This window comes from Primulina eburnea, chromosome 1, assembly GCF_022965805.1.
Source record: "Primulina eburnea isolate SZY01 chromosome 1, ASM2296580v1, whole genome shotgun sequence".
NCBI lineage: Eukaryota > Viridiplantae > Streptophyta > Magnoliopsida > Lamiales > Gesneriaceae > Primulina > Primulina eburnea.
In genome coordinates this window covers 3,549,901-3,571,667 of record NC_133101.1, presented here as the reverse complement: position 1 = coordinate 3,571,667, position 21,767 = coordinate 3,549,901, and the positions used below count along the sequence as shown (strand labels likewise).

Genomic DNA, 21,767 nt, shown 5'->3' with positions numbered 1-21,767 from the left:
AATTAGAAAAATTCAAAAAGATATATTCAATACGAAAATGGAAAATTTAGACACTGAGATTTTCCCTTTATACAACAGGAAAGAATTATTGCCCCCACTACATTGCTTGCTGGTTTAAATGAAAAATTCATCCAAGATATATTCAATACGAAAATGGAAAATTTAGACAAAAAAATCTATATATTCCTTCCCAAATCGCGTACTGAAACTGAAATCAGACAACATAATGAACCAAAAATCGCAAAAAAGTAAACAAATTGGACAAAAAATGTAGTTTTCCCCACTTTTATATATAGATAGATAGATAGATAATATATACATGTACAGATATAGATTACATGCTGCAACAGCTTATCATCAGACTGAAAAGAAAGTAAATTCTTGTCTCCATTGGACAGTAAAATAGAACCGCAAAGAGTTAAATAAACACAAAAACAACGGAAAGTAAAAATACCAGCAAAACAAAAATATTACGAAACAAAGTATCTATACGTCTTTGCCAAAAATATCAACCTCAAGACTATGTTTGCTTTCTCTCCTCGATCTCATTCTCAATATCTGAAACCGGTTATTAGGAATAGTGTGAGAACCTGAAATTTCCAGCAGCAGTCAATAATTCAGAAGATGATATTTCCAGCCGACACAATTCCAGCAGACATAATTCCAGCATATAGAATCCAGCAGAAGAAGAATTCAGCAGCGCAAGATTCCAGCAGACAGTTACTGATTCAGCTTAGACTTGTAACTGAAGCATTAACCTGGAATAAAGGCGGTTAATGGCAGATTATGGCCATTAATTGGGAGCCTAACAGTCAGAAACATTGCCTATAAATATCACCGTCAAACACCTGAATTGGTTTACCAAAATCTTGAGTTGTCACTTGAAATATTAGAGCTAAGAGAGTGCATTTTCGAAGCTGTAAAATCCAGTAGCGAGGCAAGTAGATTTCAGTAGACTTCAACCGAAACTCTAGCAATTCACGGTAAGTGGGCCTATATATAAATAACTTGAAATCCGTTTGATAATTCTGTTTTAAAGTCTGTTTCTGTATGTTAATTCTGGTATATGTTTTGAAGCACTGAAACTCCCTAGTGAACTAATGGTAGGAATATATATTCTGAACATTTCTGAATTCTGATTCTGATTCTGACCTCACCCCTTAGAGGAGAGAACATATAGGGGACTGATATCAATTTAGCCATGAAATTCACTAACGTGCTCAGTGCTTAATAATTCTGATTTCTGTTCTGAAACATGTAAATTCTGAATTCTGATTTCTGTTATGAAAATATGAGTTTTCTGTATATTATTGTATTACTGTTTCTGTTGAAAACGATTTCGAAAACTGGTAGTTATTCCCGCCCCTGCTTACTGAGTGACAATCATATCACTCACCCACCAAACCCATCTCAGATAAGAGTACTGAAGAAATGTTAGAAGAAGAGGAACAGATCCAGTTCTGGGGCTGGTGAAGAAGACTGTTGTTCTCATTTTATGTTTATTTTCATTCCGCTGCATCTGTTAAGATACTGTAATATTTGGTTTTACATTTCCGCTGTAAAACATCAGTATTCGAGTTGTAACAGACAATTGATTTATTTCGTATTATGAATAAAAGACTGGTTTATGAGATTCTGTACTTCTGAGGCTTGTTGTTTTCGAATGTAATATTTGAGAGCAACGCCGGTGTCAACCAACCCCTGTCCCGGGGCGTGACAAATAGAATCAGCAACGACGTCCTAAAATACCCTTGAATCCACAATTGCAGTGCAGGCCAAGAATTTTGTCATTTGGAGCATAAAACTTGTTAATCATAGCCTGCAGAATAATGCACCAACAAAACTTACACCAATTTAGTCTTACATGATTAGTATCGAGTGAAATATAAAAAATACAAACTATTTTTGAATACCTCCTGTTAGATAGGCCGCTTTTGAGCTCTCCTCTCATGTATACAAAGTCTTCAATTGCGTCCAGCAACTTGAAATAAGCGGATCTTGCTGACTTGTTGAGTAGTATTAATCCGAATATCCCCCAAACTCCAAAAACAAAACCGAATGCCATACAGATATAAAATCCATTGGTAATCAACTCATCTTCGTCGAGCTTCAAGTTGTCCGTTACACTGGCATCTGATTTATTTCTGTTTTCATTGTCGTTGGGGCAAGATTTATTGAGTACAGGAAGCCCACAAAGGCCAGGATTCCCAGCAAAGGCAGATTCATCAAAGCTCAGAGGTGGAATTCTACCCGACAAGTTGTTGTATGACAAGTCTAACTTTCCAAAGCTCAATTCGGAAAGGCTGGCCGGAATATCCCCAAAGAGGTAGTTTCTTGAAAGATCTAGGGAATCCAAGTATTTCAAGAGACCAATGTTTACAGGAATTTGTCCACTTAAACTGTTTCTTGAAAGATTCAACGAATTTAGGCCAAGAAGTTTTGTGATTTCAGATGGGATATCACCAATTAAGGCATTGCTCGACAAATCAATGAGTTGGACAAATATATTATGAATTAAGTAGATGATCGTCTGTCCTTTCCACATGAAAAAGGCAGCATCTTGTAAGGTATAGTACAGTGAGGGAGTACCCACTATATTTGAAAAATTCTGCTCGGATCCGGGTCCAGCGGTCATGGCAGTAAGATTATCCAAGCATTTTGGTATAACTCCGGATATCTTGTTCAAAGAGAGGTCTAGAACTTGGATAATTTGTAGGTTGCAAATGTAAGAACCGAGAATTTTTATAATTAAGTATTGTATAGAAATTTTTGGGATTTTATTGAATAAGATATGCTTTTGAGAATAAATTGGAAATGCAAGACCAAGTCAATAATATTCTATACCAAGGCATGCAATTTAGAAAATTTGGGAAGTTAAATCTGACAAGATCGCATATCGTGCAATTAAAAGAATTTGGGGCATGAATATTGGGGGAATATTTTCGAAATGCTCCTAGAAATATATGTCTAGATATTTAGATGCATGGATGCATGGAAAATTTGCAAGGAAGAAGGAAGCAAAGCATCAAATTGTGCACAAAATCCTTGACTTAGCTAGCATATATTTTCGAAAATATTAGGGGCAAAGGATAAAGGAATGAATCTCACAGATTGGTAGCAAATAAACTCATTTTGGAATAGATGTTCTTTGGCAATTGGGTGAATATTGAGTGCAAGACTATGGGATCTTCATGCCATGTTTAGACCCACCATCCTCCACTATAAATAATACTTTAAACCTAGCCATTCCTCTACTCAAAATCTCGAAAATTCCCTTGCTGCAAGTTCGAATTCAGCAGCCACTCCCTAGCAAAACCCTGCCCCATTTATCGTCCCAAAGTCGTCCAAGAACTAAGGCGAAGTTCTGTCCGGAGTAAGAGCAAGGAGCGATCCTATTTCCAAGACAAGCACCAACGTTTTTATCATCAAATATACTGTAAGTGGGCTTATTTTCAAACTTTAAAATTTCGGAATTTAGTATGCATGTTTCGATTTTTTTTTAAATGAAAAATAAACAGTCGAGTACAATCTTCTTTCTACCTTTCTTGTATCGTCATACGATTTTAAATGCACTGTGAGGAGTCGACTGTATACGGGTGGGAATCCCAACCACGACGTACCCTTACGCGGTGGGGGACATAACCGCTATACGGCCTCGCCCCCTTAGAGGAGTAAAAATTAGGGACTGACGTCAGTAAACCGTAGAAAGTAGATGAGTCGCAGTGCCGTGTCAATGTTATGCATGTTATGAAATATGTATGCGAGTCATGATTATGTTTCGAAATTATGCATGTTGTTTTATTTTGTACTCGATTTTCCCCCATTTACTGAGTATTCCCAAATACTCACTCCCCTTACGACCCTCCCCAGATAAGCCCGAAGAACAGATAGAAGAGGAAGAAAACGAACAGTTTTGGGGATGGTGAACGATCGAGAAACTGATTAGTTTAAGTTAGTTTATTTCAGTATTACGTTTCCGCATTTGAAAACTCTGTCGTTTATTTATTTTGGCAATTGTAAAGACAACGGTTATTTAATTAGAGATTATGATATTAAACTGGTTTCAGTGGTACGAAAGGCTTGTCGTTTTTAATTGTGTGATTGTTAACGACGCCGGTGTCAAATCCCGAGTTTCGGGGCGTGACATTTAAGTGGTATCAGAGCCGCCAGGTTCATAATCCGAGCGGGAAGAAAATTCGATTTTTTTTTTCAAAAAAAAAAAAAAAAAAAACCCTCAAAAATTTTCGGTGGAATTTTAATGAAAGGCCAATGCTACCCCCTCCGAAACGGCCCAACGATCAAGACTCCCAACTGTAATCGGGAGCCCCAGCGAAAAATCGCGAAATTCCTTCGTTTAGGCCTCCGAAACCTCGATTTTGCCGTTTTAGGAAAGTTTTGTAACCCCTAGGACTTTTCGTAGGAAACTCCAAATTCGATTCCGTCAACTGTTCTGGAATCCTCTCGACATATGCTTCGAACCCATATGTCTAATTCCAAACTTTCCATTTTTGGAAAAAAAAAAAAAAAAAAAATTTTTTTATATATTCATTTAAATTTCGAAAATTTCATATGTATTGCATATTTTCACTTGTTATATACTGTCTATTTCGGATTCTGAGCATTTCCGTTTTTGATTTCAGGAAATGGCTCCATCTACTCCCCTGCGACCCCGTACTCGTTTCCAAGCTGCCCTTCGTCTGAAGGAGCTTGCCCTTCACTACCAGTCACGTCAGATTCGACGACTTAGAGCCCGATTAAGCGAGAGGAGGAGTGAGGTCCAAGCCTTAACAGCAGAGAAAGAAGAGATTCAGGTCCGCCTTAATCAGTCTATCTATCAGGGGGAACTAGTTAGGGGAGATAACATGGACCTACGGGATGTCATAGAACAGTGTAAGTATCAAAATGGGAAGCTACAAGAGGATGCGGATCGCTATCGCAAGGAACTTGAAGAGGAGAAGCAGCAGAATGCCAGAGGTAAGCGAAGGCTAGAGAATTCTTGTGAGGCCATGAACAGTCTAGCATATGTGAACCAACGCCTGGTCCAGCAAGCTGAAGCCCTAAGGGATAAGATCAAAGAAAATAAGGAGAGTTACGAGCTACGCTACCAGAGTACTGTAGACCTGTTGGACGAGGCAGAGGCAAATGCTCATGAGTGGAAGATGCAGGTGGCCCAGCTTAACGCAGCAAACGCACAGCTCAGTACAGAGAATGCCAATCTTACTCTCATGGTTGAGGCACTGCAGGAGGAAGAGCCGGAGGAAGAGCCAGAAGAAGAGGAGCCTATTGAGATAGATGAGCCGATAGCTGCAGTAGGGGATGGAGAGATAGACGATTAGATCATCTTAGTTACCTTTCTTTATTACTAGGAGTTTATCCTTCCATTGTTGCTATTTTATTTTCAGTCAGCATTACTTATTTCCATTCGGTACAATTTGTTCAGTCAGTTGTTTCTTTGAATTCGAAAATTAATAAAGTATGATTATTATTTATCTCAGTCGTGCATCTACATTCAAGTTATGTTTGTTTATTTACTCAGTTGTTCCAGCATAACTTATCTATTCAATCTTGTCGATTTGTACAACCAATTCTTAGAAGCGTTTAACTTGTAGGAAATGGCCGGTAGACCACCGAGACAGAACCGCAACCCCCGTTATGCTAACAACAACAACAACAACAACAACAACGACAATACTAATGGAGAAGGCAACGGGCCTCCACCCCAGTTCAACCTCAACCAGGCAGACCTAATGGCTATAGCCACGATCGTGGCAACTACACTTCAGGGGTTAGTGAACCCCAATGCTAACCAGCAGCCCCCACCTCCACCACAGCATGGGGTCAAGTTTCATTACGAGTCTCTGCGCAAGAACAGGTGCCCAACCTTCAGTGGCGCTGCTGACCCGGAAATTAGCCAGAGTTGGCTAAAGAGTGTGGAAACTCAGTTAAGACTGTTGGAAGTCCCGGATGCACTAAAAGTGGACGTGGTAGTGCCCTTCTTGGAAGACAAGGCAGCTAAATGGTGGGAAGCAGTCTCGCCAGCCATGACCGCTGCTGGACCAATCACATGGCGAATCTTCCGGGAAACATTTCTGAAACAGTACTACCCGGCAGAAGTCAGACTGCAGAAGCTAAGTGAATTTGAGAATTTCAGTCAGGCTCCAGACATGTCAGTGGTGGAATATACCTCTCAATTCAATGCCCTTGGTTCTTATGCTCCTGCAATTATGGCAGATGAAGTTCTGAAATTGCACCGATTTAAGAAGGGGTTGAACAGCAGAATCCAATCCGCTCTGGCAGTCTACCAACCTACCAACTTTTCAGACTTGATGGGGGCGGCTATCCGAGCCGAAGCTGATATTCGTCGGAGAGAAGGGGAAAACAGGAATAAGCGACCCCCTATCAACCAGCCTTCTCAGGGCAGACCAGTGTTCAAGAAGCCCAATCAGTCGAATGGACCTCCCTCAGGTAAATTCCCCGCCAATAACTATCAAGGACTCAAGCCATGCTCAACATGTGGCTTCAAACACTCTGGGGAATGCCGAAGGGCCAGCGGTGTATGCTTCGGATGTGGGAAAGCGGGACACCGAATTGCAGAATGTCCTACAGCTGCCAACCGACCAGCAGGGCCAAACAGAGGAACTGGACCAAACGCGGGAGCAGGCCCTAGTAAACCAAAGGAGGACAAACCCAATGCTAGGATCTTTGCCATGACGCAGGAAGAGGCTGATGACGCAACTGAAGTCGTGTCAGGTACCATTCTAATTCAATCAGTACCTGCCTATGCATTATTTGACTGCGGTGCTACCCATTCCTTTATGTCTAAGAGATTTGCTAAGAAGTTAGGACGTAGGCCTGATAAGCTAACCGAACCATTCCGAATAGCCACACCTACGAGTAGAGCTATAGAAACTGAGGAGATTTACAGAGATTGTGAGATCAGTATTAATAATCAGACTTTTAGCGCCGACTTGATACAGTTGATCATGGTCGATTTCGACATCATCTTAGGGATGGATTGGTTAGCGAGAAACAATGCAGTAGTAGATTGTAAGGGAAAGGAAGTCAAACTCCGAACCCCGAATCAGGAAGAAGTCGTGTTTCACGGTAAATCCAAGGGGCGGAAATCACTATTGTCCGCATCTCAAGCTTGGAAAGCCATGAAATCCGGAGAAGATATCTACCTAGCAATGGTCAGTGAGGTAACAGAAGAAGTCGAGCTGAAACTGGAAGACATCCCGATAGTGAGAGAGTTCCCCGATGTTTTTCCAGAAGAACTCTCAGGGACAGTCCCGGACCGCGAGGTGGAGTTCGAGATCAACCTGGTTCCCGGTGCGGCACCAATCTCTAAGGCACCGTACAGAATGGCACCAGCCGAACTCAAGGAGTTAAAGGAACAACTCCAAGAATTACTAGATAAAAGGCAGATTCGACCAAGTGTGTCCCCGTGGGGAGCTCCAGTACTCTTCGTAAAGAAGAAAGACGGAAGTATGAGATTATGCATCGACTACAGAGAATTGAACAAGATCACAATCAAGAACAGGTACCCTCTACCTCGGATAGACGATCTGTTCGATCAGCTTAAAGGAGCCGCCGTCTTTTCTAAACTGGACCTGAGGACAGGTTATCATCAGTTAAAGGTCAGGGCTGAAGATATTCCCAAGACAGCCTTTCGAACCAGATACGGGCACTACGAATTCACAGTGATGCCCTTTGGTCTGACCAACGCACCAGCAGCATTCATGGACCTTATGAACAGAGTATTCAAGCCATTTCTGGATCAGTTCATAGTGGTATTCATCGACGACATTCTCGTCTATTCTCCTGACGAGGCAAGCCACGAAGAGCACCTTCACCTTGCTCTGCAAATCTTAAGAGAGAATAAGCTCTATGCTAAGTTTAGCAAGTGTGAATTCTGGCTAATAAGTGTGTCATTTCTAGGACACGTGATCTCGAGAACAGGAGTGTCAGTGGATCCAAGGAAAGTAGAGGCAATTACAGAGTGGCCGAGACCGAAGAACGCCACTGATATCAGAAGCTTTCTTGGATTGGCAGGATATTACCGAAAATTCGTCGAAGGGTTCTCCTCGATAGCCGTGCCACTGACGAAGCTCACACAGAAAAATTCAAAATTCACCTGGAGTGAGGATTGCGAGAAAAGTTTCCAGACGCTGAAAGAGAAACTCGCATCCACACAGTGCTGATCTTGCCCGCAGAGAATAAGGATTTCACGATTTACAGTGACGCCTCTAAGGACGGTCTAGGATGCGTACTAATGCAAGAAGGAAGAGTGATCGCCTATGCGTCTAGACAGTTGAAACCGCACGAGCAGAATTATCCTACTCATGACCTGGAACTAGCAGCGGTTGTCTTCGCCTTAAAAATTTGGAGGCACTACCTCTATGGTGCCAAATGTGAAATCTTCACAGATCATCAGAGCCTCAAGTACTTGTTCACCCAAAAGAAACTTAATATGAGGCAAAGACGATGGATCGAACTTCTGAAAGATTATGACTTGACTATAAGTTACCACCCGGGTAAAGCAAACAAAGTGGCTGATGCCCTAAGTCGGAAGGGCCCAGGAAGAATGACTCTAGCTTCCCTCTCGGCCCGGCCATGTCTGCAGGAGACCGTCAAGTTAAACCAAGATCAAGACCCGGTACTGACTAAAATTAAGGAGCAGGTCAGAGAAGGGAAGTCTCAGGATCATCAAATTGATGACAAGGGAATCTTATGGATGAAAGGAAGACTATGTGTGCCAGACAGTGATAACCTTCGCCGAGAGATAATGACAGAAGCGCACAAGTCAAAATTCTCAGTCCATCCAGGCAGTACGAAGATGTACAGGGATCTCAAAAATAGCTTCTGGTGGAATGGCATGAAGAGAGATGTAGCTGAATTCGTCTCTAGATGTCAGGTATGCCAGCAGGTCAAAGCAGAACATCAGCGACCTGGAGGATTACTGCAACCTTTGGAAATCCCCGAGTGGAAATGGGAGCATATCTCCATGGATTTCGTGGTAGGATTGCCAAAGTCTAGGCAAAGCCACGACGGTATATGGGTAATCGTGGACAGACTCACCAAGACTGCACACTTCCTACCCGTCCGCATGAATTACAATCTCGACAAGTTGGCTTCACTGTACATGGACAACATTGTCAGACTTCATGGAGTACCAGTGAGCATCTTATCTGATAGAGATCCGAGGTTCGTCTCGCGCTTTTGGAAGAGCTTTCAAGAGGCCATGGGGACGAAAGTAACCCTAAGTACTGCCTATCACCCCCAAACCGATGGGCAAACGGAGAGGACCATACAAACTTTAGAGGATATGCTGCGAGCATGCGCTCTGGAATTCAATAGCAACTGGAGCACTCATTTACCCCTAATTGAGTTTGCTTACAACAACAGCTATCACAGCAGCATCGGAATGGCTCCATACGAAGCCCTGTATGGCAGAAAATGTCGATCACCACTTTACTGGGATGAAGTGGGAGAGAAAGCTATAGTGGGACCCGAGCTAGTACAGATGACAGTAGACAAGGTTAAAATTGTCCGAGAGAAACTCAAAGCAGCTCAGGACCGACAAAAGAGCTGGGCAGATCTGAAAAGAAGGCCGGTAGAGTTCAACGTGGGCGAGAAGGCATATGTGAAAGTCTCGCCTATGAGAGGAGTTGTCCGATTCAGTAAGGCCGGAAAACTGAACCCTCGCTATGTTGGACCCTTTGAAATCTTGGAAAAAGTGGGCACGCTAGCATGCAGGCTGGCACTGCCACCAAACATGTCAAGGATCCACAACGTGTTCCACGTTTCTCAACTAAGGAGGTACGTTCCAGACCCAAGCCACGTTCTGGAAGTAGAACCACTCATAATGGAAGGAAACTTGGGAGAAGAACTGAAATACGAGGAAGTTCCTATCAGAATCGTGGACACCAAAGAGCAGGTCCTTAGGCGACGTATTATTCCCTACGTCAAGGTACAATGGTCTAACCACACTGAGCGAGAAGCGACTTGGGAAGTCGAAGGAAGGATGCGAAAGGAATATCCCTACCTGTTTGGAGACCAAGCCAACCCAAGTTTCGAGGACGAAACTTTTCATAAGGAGGGAGGGATGTAAGAACCGAGAATTTTTATAATTAAGTATTGTATAGAAATTTTTGGGATTTTATTGAATAAGATATGCTTTTGAGAATAAATTGGAAATGCAAGACCAAGTCAATAATATTCTATACCAAGGCATGCAATTTAGAAAATTTGGGAAGTTAAATCTTACAAGATCGCATATCGTGCAATTAAAAGAATTTGGGGCATGAATATTGGGGGAATATTTTCGAAATGCTCCTAGAAATATATGTCTAGATATTTAGATGCATGGATGCATGGAAAATTTGCAAGGAAGAAGGAAGCAAAGCATCAAATTGTGCACAAAATCCTTGACTTAGCTAGCATATATTTTCGAAAATATTAGGGGCAAAGGATAAAGGAATGAATCTCACAGATTGGTAGCAAATAAACTCATTTTGGAATAGATGTTCTTTGGCAAATTGGGTGAATATTGAGTGCAAGACTATGGGATCTTCATGCCATGTTTAGACCCACCATCCTCCACTATAAATACTACTTTAAACCTAGCCATTCCTCTACTCAAAATCTCGAAAATTCCCTTGCTGCAAGTTCGAATTCAGCAGCCACTCCCTAGCAAAACCCTGCCCCATTTATCGTCCCAAAGTCGTCCAAGAACTAAGGCGAAGTTCTGTCCGGAGTAAGAGCAAGGAGCGATCCTATTTCCAAGACAAGCACCAACGTTTTTGTCATCAAATATACTGTAAGTGGGCTTATTTTCAAACTTTAAAATTTCGGAATTTAGTATGCATGTTTCGATTTTTTTTTAAATGAAAAATAAACAGTCGAGTACAATCTTCTTTCTACCTTTCTTGTATCGTCATACGATTTTAAATGCACTGTGAGGAGTCGACTGTATACGGGTGGGAATCCCAACCACGACGTACCCTTACGCGGTGGGGGACATAACCGCTATACGGCCTCGCCCCCTTAGAGGAGTAAAAATTAGGGACTGACGTCAGTAAACCGTAGAAAGTAGATGAGTCGCAGTGCCGTGTCAATGTTATGCATGTTATGAAATATGTATGCGAGTCATGATTATGTTTCGAAATTATGCATGTTGTTTTATTTTGTACTCGATTTTCCCCCATTTACTGAGTATTCCCAAATACTCACTCCCCTTACGACCCTCCCCAGATAAGCCCGAAGAACAGATAGAAGAGGAAGAAAACGAACAGTTTTGGGGATGGTGAACGATCGAGAAACTGATTAGTTTAAGTTAGTTTATTTCAGTATTACGTTTCCGCATTTGAAAACTCTGTCGTTTATTTATTTTGGCAATTGTAAAGACAACGGTTATTTAATTAGAGATTATGATATTAAACTGGTTTCGGTTTAAGCTGTGGTACGAAAGGCTTGTCGTTTTTAATTGTGTGATTGTTAACGACGCCGGTGTCAAATCCCGAGTTTCGGGGCGTGACAGCAAATGCTGGAAGGTATTATCCCACGAAACTCGTTGAAACGTAGGCTTAGAACAATCAGTGAAAGCAACTCATCTCCTATCCAGGTAGGTATGATACCTGTTAGCCTATTTTCTCCAAGATCGACGAATTGTAACCCAGTGCAGCTTCTCAAAGATGTAGGGATTTCCCCTGAGAAACTGTTATTTCTCAAATTCAACAAAGATAGCAATGGTAACGAGCCAAATGAGCTTGGGATTGTTCCAGAGAAATTGTTGTTGGCCAAATTAAGAAACATTATCCGAGTAGAGTTGGCGAAACAGTTCGGCAGATGACCGAAAAATAGATTATTTGAGAGGTCGATCAGTACCCACTCTTCACTTTGGCACAAAAATGTTGCTTCACCCGTAATTTTATTTCTTGACAGATCTAATATCATTCCAGATACTCTATCATGTATAGGAGACGACATATAACTTGAAAGGTTGAAAATAGAGAATCCAATCTTAGGGAAGACGCCATGAATTTGATTATTCGATAAATTCAGACGTATCGGCCTGGAAGCTAAATCACCAATCCAATTAGGAATCGTGTCAACAATTTGAGAAAATGAGAAATCAATGTAATCCAAAATGTTCTGGTTTCGAAGCCATTGCGGAAATCGTGGCCCTACTTTACAGTTGGAGAGCCTTATGAGTATTAGTTGAAACGGAGGAATCCAATGTGAGCTACAATTTACTGTCAACAGTGGGTTAAAAGACAAGTCAAGCATTCGTAGACGAGATAGATTGAACAAATGGGACTCTGTAACTATGCCTTCGAAGTTATTTGAACTCAGATCTAAAACCTTCATCTCTGAAAGGGATCCAATGTTTTCATTCAAAGCTCCATTGAACATATTGTCTGAGAGAAACAATCTTTCGAGGAGCGGATAAATTGTAAGATCGGGTAGCTCACCTGTGAAACTGTTTGATGACAAATCTAGACGAGTAAGACTTGGGATATTTGGGTAGTCCTTGGTAATGGATCCATTCAACTTATTCCCCCTGAGTACTAGCACATTCAAGGATGAGAACTTTGAAAAATCAGGCAATGAACCAGTTATCATAGTATCACTCAAATCCAGATACTTCAAATTCTTTTCTACGGACCCCGAAAAGTTAATCATAATTTCAGAAAGTGGCATCATAAAACTGTTCCGGGACAAATCCAAGTGTATTAAACTGCTCATATTTCCGAAGAATTTAGGAATCCCACCTTCAAGGTTATTATTAGAGAGATCAAGATGTTCAAGAAATATCTGGTTGTCTAAAGCATAAGCAGGAGTGAGAATTGTCATATTGTTAGATGAGAAATCAATGGAGGTTAGGCTTTTACTGAAGTTTAAGAAAAACAAAAACGTGGAAGATGAGATGCCGGGATTCATCGACAAGTCGAGGGTAGAAAGAGAAGCAGAAGCATTGATAGAGGGAAGAGAAGAAGGGAGGATGCCTTGAAGTCCACAGTTTGCCAAGTGTAATTCTTTTATAGATGTTAAGTTGCTAATTGCATGTAACCAATTGGATGCTTTGCCGAGCTCGACAACACTGAGGTCGAGATATTCCAGTGAACCAAGATGAGCGACCCAACCAAGATTTTCACTAAAGAGCCCCGAATTTGAACTAAAATCAAGATATATCAACTGGGAAAGGTTTCCAATACTTTGTGGGATTTGTTTGCTTAAATTAGCATCCGAAAGATTAAGATACTGTAATTTCTCAAATGAACCGATGAACTCCGGGATGTTTGAATACTCAAAATCATTGAAACTCAGATCAAGGTAAGTTAAGTGCTTCAATTCTAGTAACGAAGAGCTGATCTTACCTCTGAGAGGGGTAACACTCTGTCCATCATGTTGATTGATTCCTGGTGGAGTCCTCAGACTCAATTGTGTGACATGTTTAGTTACGTTATCACACTGAACACCTCTCCATTTGCAGCACTCCATTCGATTTCTTCCGGCACCCCAGGAAGAGAGTCTGCCACTTCCATCAACAAGCTCGTCTTTCAACTTGAGAAGAACTTGTCTCTCCCTCTCAAAGCATCTGATGTTTCCAGACGAATGCTGCCCGAAAACACTTCCCAAGCACGCTAAGACAATAATAGTTAATACAAGAAAATGAGTTAAGATTTTATTTAGAGTACCCATGGTGTTTTTTCTTAATGGTCGTTCCTACTCAATTCAATAAATATGTATATATAGTTGCACGTGGAAGACGCGATTTTATTTTGGATAAAATTATTTAATATAATAAATAAAAATGAAAATTATAATTTTTAATAAATTTATATTAATCACATATATAAAGTTGACATGTTTTCATGTGTTTATTTTAAATAATTTATTTTTCGTTATATCATTTTGTTTGTTATTTATCTTTTTATCGTTAAATTTTTACTAAATACAAATATTTTCTCATTATATTTAGTATTAATGGTGTACTATTTTGGTCGTAAATGAAATGTTGATAATATATTTATAGATATCTTGAACTTCTAATATATTATATATGACAATAACGATTTCTGTTTGATCGAGTTTTTTCATCACAATATATAATTTACAACAATTGAATATCTTTAGACAAAATATTTTTGCAAGTGTACATGTCAATTTTTAATAACACGTACTGATATCGTACAACAAAAGTTGATATATTGCAAATCTACCTCAAGAACAATTCTTTAGTTAACTTTAACAAAAATTTAAATAGATTTAATAAAATAAATTAAAATTAAAATAAAAGGATGAAACAAATGCAATATAAATAATTTAAATTAAAATAATAAATAAACAATTGTTAGAATTTCGGTTAATGCACATACCATTTAATCTTCTATAATGATTGAATTTCAATTCTTAAGCAATACTTTTGAAGGAATTCATTATTTTATCAATATACTATGTCGAGTTTTATTGAATTAATTCAATAACATGTAATAATCAAGTGTCCTTTTGTTATTTAATAATTTTCATGTTCTCAATCTTGATTTTGATGTTTACAGAACTTTTTATTTTGTCTCTAACAAGTTTACCTAAGCTCGCAAAAAGCTGAAATGGATCTGGCTTTCAACTGATCAGTTCCCGAAACAAAACTGAAGATATCGAGAAGCAAACTGAAAGTGTCAATTGTTTGCCCAAAACTAAACCAATCCAACTGATATATTGAAGACCAGTTCAACTGAATCAGTGAAAACAATCCAGCTGACGAGCCACCTGATTTTAATCAGACCAGTTCAAGACCAGTCGAAGACCAATTCAAAGACTAGTTCAGCAGACCAGTTCAAGACCTGTCGAAGACCAATTCAAAGACTAGTTCAGCAGAGCAGTTCAGAGCGTTAGTTTGGAGCAGACCAGTTCACATATCGTAGCAAGATTCCAGCTTTGCACAAGAGTAACAACAATTGTCCGATAAAAGAACAATAACGAATGTTGCAGTAGATTTTAAAGTCAATACTTTCCAGAATGACTGTAAAAAGTACATACACAAATTTTTGAGGAACAGATTCAAACTGCAAGGAACATAATTGATGAGTCTTGATGTACGGTCACATTGCCACTATATATACAAGATCAAGATCATCAACAACAGTGGGGGAAAACAAGTGTGTGTGTGTGTGTATCAGCAATCATAAAAGGTACAAAGATATACATAGAGGGCGCGCTTAAAAAATATATCAACTTACAAGAAGCAATCAGCCCAGAAGGAACACTTTATAGTGTTATCAGCTTAGATTAGAAGCACAATTCTCTCAGTGTGTGAGAACACCTCAGTGTTGTTTGATAGATCAGTTCTCTCACACAGAATCACTCACATATATAGAGAGATAAATTCAGTTGAGTGAGTCTTGTACATAGACGTAAAACTTGTGTATGTAGTATTTTCGCAAAGACATTAAACAAGTGATGTCTGAGAGTGGGGCCTTCAGTTTGTTAGTAGATCCTATCCGAAAGATAGAAGAGGTGACATAAGAGCAATTGAAGTCTCCGAACAAACATAAACAAACCCATGTGTATTTACTTGTTTACAAATTTTCAAAACTCAACTGATCAGTTCAGCTGATATCAGTTTTGTTCGCCCCACAACTGAACGGATACAAGCTGTAACTGGTCCTCACTTAATATTTTCAGTTTTCTTCACGAAGGATTATTTCGAATATTTTCCGCTTGATGAAAAAAAAACAAACAAAATAGATTTAATTCATCGGTGTTTACATTCTTAGAACATGATCGAGCAAAACTTGCACAGTAAAATCTCCAATAAAAATAAATAAAAATTCAGGCTCGAAATAATCGCAAGTGCACGATGTCAAGTTATAGTAAAACGTCTAAGAGTACGAGTATCGATCCCACAGAGATTGATTAGACAAATTTACTTTAAATTAAATTCTTTAATTAATTAAAACGACAATTGAATTACTTATTAACTAAATTAATACTAAAACACTAAATTGAAACAAACACATTAAAAATAATATAAACTAAAATAATAAATAAGCGAGTGTTAGGATCTCGGTTCACCTACCCGTCGTTAATTTAATTAATTAATATCGACACTGATTTACGCTTTTGACAGGATTTCCTAAGCAATTAACATACTCTCTCGAGCTATGCTAAACTAATTCTACACGAAAGAATAATAAAATCTCTTTTATTATTTACTAACGGTGAATTGCATGTCGATCTATGAAATCCCTTAGTTTTCGCTCTACTGGACTATGACTACCAACGTGTATCCAACTTCATATCTCTATGTAAATTGTAGATCCACGGATTATGCTACTTGTTCCTATCGCAAGTTATTCTCTCGAACTCACCCACAATATTAGATATTATTAAAGTTAGCTAGGCTTTAACAATTCAATGTAAAATAATAGCACAATCAAGAATGAATCAAAAGTCGAGAATTAAATAATCAAACAACGGTTCGGGGTCGGATCCCCTAAATCCTAACTACAATAAAAGAGTAAAGAGAAAACGCTGTTGAGTTCTTGTTTCGGTTCCGTTGAGCTATCGCCTGCTACAGTGCTCTCCCTTCCAAATCGCGGCGCCTCTCCCTTCCAAATCGCGACGCATCTTCTCGTGTATTAGGTTAGGTGGTTTTATAGAGTCCATAAAATTTGGAAACAAATCTTCTCGGATTTCGTCGCTCGCTAGGGCGGCCACTTTTGACCGCTGGGGCGAGTGGTTCTCGAATAAAAATCCTTGGCCGCGTCTTTGGTCTCGCTGGGGCGGTCACTTTTGACCGCCCTAGCGAGAGGTTCGCGCAAATACTCCTCGGCTGGATTAAAATGCTCGCTGGGGCGGTCACTTTTGACCGCCCTAGCGAGGCATTCTCGCTGCTCTGCATATAAAATCCCCCTTTTTGGTCCAATTCCTACAAAACAACCACAAAATACACGAGATCAGCCAAATGCTAAATAATGCTAAATGAATGCTAAATTAAACTAAAACAAACTAATATGATGCATGAATGCGACTCAAAACTAACACTAAAAACACGTAAAAACGAGTCCTATCAACCCCCTCATACTAACCTTTTGCTCGCCCTCGAGCAAAATAGGTGACAAGACACAACAAAAACTAAAAACAAAAACAAAAATCAAATAAATAAAATAAAATGAAAACTAATTCAATGATATGTAATGGCTCAACTCATGCATCAACAAATCTTAAGTATATTTTCCATTGATCAATGTACAACACACGACATCGCACACCCCTTGAAATTTCCACACTAATTTTTATGCGTTGAACGTGAATGTGTGTGAGTGCAATGTTGTTTCCAGTATCGTGTCTTTCAAGTAGATTCATTCCTGAAATTTGCAAGATAACTCGATTTACATGTTAAATGCAAGTTCACTTTCATGCTCCAGTCTCCACTCATTGCTAACCAGTAAGTACAACTAATTAGGACTTCATATTTGCACATTAGGATTCACTTATTATCAGAGTATAGTCAATTGATTAAAAGACGGGAATACACAGCTCATTTTCATTATGCACTTGTCAGATTTTTTTTTATCCGACATTCCTCGTCTCCTTACATCTCCAACTTTTTAGCCTAGGAATAGGATTTCATTCCTTTATTTGGCTCCCCCTCAACTTACATCTCCCTTTTTTTTTTTTTTTTAAGTGCACAATTTTCACTATGTACTCCATATTCAAATCCATAAAAAAAAATTGTCTAATTCATTATTGTGCCACTGGTTAGTAACTCATTTCATAGACATGCACTCAAGTTCAACTCACACCTCATGCTTCTCAAATTCCCCACAAAAATTCAAAATTGCACTACTATTCACAAAATTCACTAGTTACAACATGTGTTTAAAAATATTCAACATTCAAGCAAAAATTTCATGCTTCAACAACAGGGGTGTCTAAAACTTAATGAAGAAACAAGATCAATGAGCATGTTTATCATCAATTCGCATTCATCATTGGCCAAATTTCATCATCCAATTTTTTTTTATTTTTTATTTTTTTTTTAAATGATACCAAATAACTAAAAGAAAATACCTACCCCACCCCCTCATACTAAAGTCGTGCAATGTCCCCATTGCACTAGACGACATAGAAAAATTAAATAGATAGATAAAACCAAACAACTAAATGCATGCATAAAAAAAATTATTAATAATTAATAATTTAATAAAAATAAAATAAAAACTCCCCTGGTTGATTATATTGTAGTAGTTGTAGACATCAATCATCTCCTATTGTACGAGCTCCTAAGGCCATCAATCTCCCACGTCCTCCAGTATGCTCACCTGGCACAAAAGAAATTGAGCAAAATCAAATAACCACGAAACCGGGACTCAATGCAACAACTAAAATTAAAATAAATAACTAAAATATAAAACGCTTGGGTTGCCTCCCAAGTAGCGCCTGATTTCTAGTCGTCGGCTTGACCCTCCGAAGTCCTTATCAAAGAGCGGCTGATGCCCAAAGTAAGTGTCATATGACACCACATCTGGGTCTGGATTCCAAATGCCCTCAAGTCTGGCTAGATATAGGCACATTAAGCTCGTCACCTCAACAACACACAACTCTGAATAATCGGCATGAGATGAGAAAAATAGTGTCGGCACTCCTTTATCAGAAAATTCTTCAAAAATCTCTTCCGACTGAGGCTCATTTACCAGCGAAGGATCAAACAACTCTAGATTTTCAGTCTTATCCAACTCATTCTCACTATCTTGGTTGTTTGAGTCATCATCATCAAACCAAACCGGATCGATCACCGGTTGAGTATCTCGCTTCACTTCATGTTCTCGGCGACTCTGAAAGATGGATTTCTTGATATTCTCTATTTGCTCCTCAAGGTTGCGCAGAGAATTAATTTGATTTTCTATAGCTGCCTCAGTTAGTGCCACATACCTATCCACGGTATCTTCTAGTTGAGTCGTGATCAGTTCATGGCTATCTCTCTCATCATTTTGAAACTCAAATGGTTGGTCTATAAACTCTGGGTACTGATCTTGTGTGTATTGATGACTCCAACACTGTGGTGAAAGATCCCAATATCTATGGTAGTCAAAGTCCGCCATATCACCCAACAAAAGTATCATTTTCTCATCATCTCGGCAAAATAGTGGACTGCCTGTTGTTAGTGCTCCGTCGATCACCCATCTTCGTGTTAGTGCATCCAAACCATTAAGGAAAAATTTAAGAAGAGAATAGTTAGAAAAATCATGATACAGGAAATTGTTTGCTAAATAATCGAATCTCTCCCATGCTGCGTAAAAAGGCTCTCCGCGTTGTTGGGCAAATCTTGTGAATACTTTTCGATGAAACATCTCAAAGTATTGCACAAGAAAATTTCCTGCAAAAAGAAAATAGAAAACGGTAGATCACGCAGGAATAAAATAAAATAAATAACTAAAAAAATTAAATTAACTAAAGAAAATAACAAAAAGAAAAATTTGTCAATTTCAATCCCCGGCAACGGCGCCAAAAACTTGATCGAGCAAAACATGCACAGTAAAATCTCCAATAAAAATAAATAAAAATTCAGGCTCGAAATAATCGCAAGTGCACGATGTCAAGTTATAGTAAAACGTCTAAGAGTACGAGTATCGATCCCACAGAGATTGATTAGACAAATTTACTTTAAATTAAATTCTTTAATTAATTAAAACGACAATTGAATTACTTATTAACTAAATTAATACTAAAACACTAAATTGAAACAAACACATTAAAAATAATATAAACTAAAATAATAAATAAGCGAGTGTTAGGATCTCGGTTCACCTACCCGTCGTTAATTTAATTAATTAATATCGACACTGATTTACGCTTTTGACAGGATTTCCTAAGCAATTAACATACTCTCTCGAGCTATGCTAAACTAATTCTACACGAAAGAATAATAAAATCTCTTTTATTATTTACTAACGGTGAATTGCATGTCGATCTATGAAATCCCTTAGTTTTCGCTCTACTGGACTATGACTACCAACGTGTATCCAACTTCATATCTCTATGTAAATTGTAGATCCACGGATTATGCTACTTGTTCCTATCGCAAGTTATTCTCTCGAACTCACCCACAATATTAGATATTATTAAAGTTAGCTAGGCTTTAACAATTCAATGTAAAATAATAGCACAATCAAGAATGAATCAAAAGTCGAGAATTAAATAATCAAACAACGGTTCGGGGTCGGATCCCCTAAATCCTAACTACAATAAAAGAGTAAAGAGAAAACGCTGTTGAGTTCTTGTTCCGGTTCCGTTGAGCTATCGCCTGCTACAGTGCTCTCCCTTCCAAATCGCGGCGCCTCTCCCTTCCAAATCGCGGCGCCTCTTCTCGTGTATTAGGTTAGGTGGTTTTATAGAGTCCATAAAATTTGGAAACAAATCTTCTCGGATTTCGTCGCTCGCTAGGGCGGCCACTTTTGACCGCTGGGGCGAGTGGTTCTCGAATAAAAATCCTTGGCCGCGTCTTTGCTCTCGCTGGGGCGGTCACTTTTGACCGCCCTAGCGAGAGGTTCGCGCAAATACTCCTCGGCTGGATTAAAATGCTCGCTGGGGCGGTCACTTTTGACCGCCCTAGCGAGGCATTCTCGCTGCTCTGCATATAAAATCCCCCTTTTTGGTCCAATTCCTACAAAACAACCACAAAATACACGAGATCAGCCAAATGCTAAATAATGCTAAATGAATGCTAAATTAAACTAAAACAAACTAATATGATGCATGAATGCGACTCAAAACTAACACTAAAAACACGTAAAAACGAGTCCTATCAGAACACGAGCTATTGCAACTTATTGAGAATATTGTGTTTGAATACCTTTGTTGGTGTTAAAACCGAACATATCATTAATCATATATAAATAAATCAAATTAAAATTATTCACATCGTCATGACCTCAAAATTATTTCAAATACAACAAAGCATCAACATCCACAAATATTTATTTAAACTAAATTTATAGATTGAAACCATGTGGAAATCAAATATTAGATAACTAACAATGTATGGATGAGTATTATAGATAAATATAAATGGATAACGACATATTTATATTTTCATTTAACTTTAAGTTTAAAATATTAAGTACGAATTATTTTTTATTATAAAAATAGAAAATGTATTATAGGTTTAAAAAATACTAAAAATAAATCTACATGTTCATTTAACTTGAACTTAAAAAAATTAAATTCGAATCAATAACCACAAATTTATATGTTCATTTAACTTAAAGTTTAAAATAAGTTTCAGCCATTTTTTGTTATAAAACGTATATGTTTATTTAACTTGAAGTTTAAAAAATTAAGTCCGAACCAGCAACCACAAATTTATATGTTCATTTAATTTGAAGTTTAAAAAATTAAGTTTGAATCATTTTTTGTTATAAAAATTAGAAAAACAATTTTTAGGTTTAATAAAATATTAATAGTAGTTCGCTTTTTCATGTGAAAGAATGTATAGTTATGTATCAATTAAATTAATAATTAATTAATTAAATTAAATTAAAAAAATCTATAAATTATTAAGTAATAGTGGGAAAAAGAAACCATATAAATAAATAAAACATTAATTAAGTAATAACGAAAAAAATGGTACATAAGTAAACTCACAAATCAAACTCATTTTTTGAAAGTTGGAAATTTAAAACGAATTGTTGAATAATTCGATATTTTTAGTCGAATTTGGGATTTAAATTGTGAAATGAAGATTTATTGGAGATAATATG

At 38.4% G+C, this 21,767-nt stretch overlaps 1 protein-coding gene across 2 annotated transcripts in view; it reads right to left on the bottom strand.

Annotated features, from left to right (window-relative positions):
• Positions 1 to 334: 334 nt before the first annotated feature.
• The window catches only part of LOC140820110 (receptor-like protein EIX2), a 42,900-nt gene continuing 21,467 nt past the window's right edge, over positions 335 to 21,767 (bottom strand). Inside the window, exons 2-3 of one of the 2 annotated variants that reach the window (XR_012115370.1) lie at positions 1,750 to 1,819; positions 335 to 558 (exon numbers count right to left, since the gene is read on the bottom strand). The gene's annotated coding sequence lies outside the window, so the exon portion shown is untranslated. The remainder of the gene's footprint in view (positions 559 to 1,749; positions 1,820 to 21,767) is intronic. The other variant, XR_012115366.1, reaches the window with a different exon arrangement.